This window comes from Etheostoma cragini, chromosome 21 (genome assembly GCF_013103735.1).
Source record: "Etheostoma cragini isolate CJK2018 chromosome 21, CSU_Ecrag_1.0, whole genome shotgun sequence".
NCBI lineage: Eukaryota > Metazoa > Chordata > Actinopteri > Perciformes > Percidae > Etheostoma > Etheostoma cragini.
The window spans coordinates 1,606,335-1,608,522 of record NC_048427.1 but is presented as its reverse complement, the minus strand read 5'-3'; the positions used below and the strand labels follow the sequence as shown (position 1 = coordinate 1,608,522).

Below are 2,188 nucleotides of genomic sequence, written 5' to 3'. Positions count from 1 at the left end.
GTGTGTGTGTGTGTGTGTGTGTGTGTGTGTGTGTGTGTGTGTGTGTGTGTGTGTGTCTGTGTGTTCCTGCTCTGCCTGCACACGTCTGTGTGTGCACCCCTCTGATTACATTTCGAGGCACACACTGCACAGTTCATCCTCAGGGTCCGTCGTCCAATTGGTGGTTAAAGGGCGGTCCTCTTGTTGTTCTCTGATTGGCTGCAGGGGGCCCTCCTCGCTGTGCGTGTGCTCAGTCTTACATAATGACTCCCCCTGTTTCCCTGCAGAGTAAACATGGCAGCAGGACTCCTTGAGGAGGCGATGTACTGTAAAATGTGCTCCAGGCGTCTGCCGAGCTGCTGCTTACATCTCCGAGAGGGGAGTGTTGATGTTGAAGTGAAGTTCATGAACGAGATCTGCCAACGAGAGGAGAAGCGTTGTTACATATCAAGTTTTCAATAAGATATCCTTATGTCCACATTTCTTAAGCAGCCTTTTTATTTCCCTTGTGACTTTAAGAGACATGAGCGCTTTAAATCTAGTTTTAAAAAAAAAGGCATGATGTCTGCAGTTGGTTCCTCTTGGCATAAAAAGGTTAAATTAAGGCGATTAAGACCATGTAATTACGTTGATTTTCCTCTAATGTCTTTGTTGCATTTTATTGTTGTGAAGGTTGGAGACCACTTAAAATGTGTTGAGACCTGCCAGGTGGCTTGTGTGGAACATTTAAATATCTTCCTGCTGTACATTTGCTTGCTCTTGGTGTCTCTTCCCTGTAATTACACAGCTTAATTGGCAGTGATTTCTCCCACAATGCACCTCGGTCGTTTACTTAACCCAATGTTCGGGATGTGTCAGTGTTGCACCAGCTGCTGCATTTGGAAAGAAATGAGGAAGTGTTTTAAAAGGACTCTCTCCGTCTGTGATGCTGAAAGCGGTCTCTTATGGCGGTTTTCCACTGCGTGGTATCTACTCGACTCGCCTCGGCTCTACTCGCTTTTTTTGGTTTTCGATTACGAAAAAAAGTCCCTGGGACCTGCTACCAGGTACTTTTTTTAGTACTACCTCAGTCGAGGTTCCAAGCGAGCCGAGGCGAGCCCAAAAGGTGACGTGGAAACCTGCAGACTACTGGTTGGTCAGAGAGAATCGTCACTCATGACTGCGTTTTTAGCAAACAAGAGTGTGGAGTGTGTTTTCAGAACAAACGGGACATTTAAAACAAACCTAGCCGGACACCGACAGATTATCCACTTTCTGCACTATTCTCACTTTTCAACGGTTCGGGCTACTAGCGGCTTCATGTCGTTTCCAATATTGCACACTGTTACTTTAAAAAACATGACAATATATATAACAAAAGTTTTTATTTAGCTTTTCAAGAAGCGCATCAAACCCTCCCAAACGTCCCGGTCTTCTTCCTCTGCACCCCGTGACAGTGTCCCCCCCCCGACTCTGCTGGCCCAGATGCATCCCAGTCGTTGTCATAAGCCTGTCCGTGACTCTCATAAAGATTATACGAAGCCCAGTAGGTCAGAGCCAGAGATTTCACCGGTCGGACATCGCCCACCAGACGGTCTGCGGCGGCGGTTTTGCAGAGCGTGAATGCTCTGAAACACAAACAGTACACAGCAAACATGTTGGTGTGTAGTCATGGCTGCTAAAGTTCATGTACTTTATATAGCGCATAGTAAATACTGACTGCGACTCTGAACACATGCAAATGTTAGCTAACGTTACCAGGAAACTTAACTTACCCTTTTGTGTCGGCGAACAACCGTCATGTCGACGTCTGAACTCCGTCGGTATTCCCAAACTCCGTTTTTTTTTAGCTGTGATTTTTGTCGCTTCCTTCAGCTTCTTTGGAAACAAAACATTTCTTCTGCCTGCGGCAGGTAGCCGACGTGCTGTTGTGAGCCAAGCTGAAAATTACGTCATCACGCGTTGCTATAGTGACCAGCCACGCTGAGGCTTTACTCAATCTGCAATGGAAAACGGAAGCATAATGGGCCGAGGCGGGCCGAGGCGGGCTGTTACCAGCAGTGGAAAAACGCCAATAGTGTCACATGTCCTAATGGAGAGGCTGGCGTGGCTTTTTCTCCCGTCTGGTATTTAGCTGGTGCAGATTGGGCTGCACTCTCCTGCAACTTTCTGTCTCGGATGATATGGTAACAGTAATTACCCGTTGATTTATTGTTCATTATAAGAGTTC

The 2,188-nt window shown here is 46.7% G+C and overlaps 2 protein-coding genes across 5 annotated transcripts in view; one reads left to right on the top strand and one right to left on the bottom strand.

Moving 5' to 3' along the window:
• LOC117936528 (S-adenosylmethionine synthase-like) overlaps nt 1-2,188 on the bottom strand; it is a 37,221-nt gene that overhangs the window by 6,801 nt on the left and 28,232 nt on the right. The gene's annotated exons all lie outside the window — the stretch shown is intronic.
• LOC117936537 (transmembrane protein 150A-like) overlaps nt 1-2,188 on the top strand; it is a 23,318-nt gene that overhangs the window by 18,590 nt on the left and 2,540 nt on the right. The window lies entirely within an intron of this gene.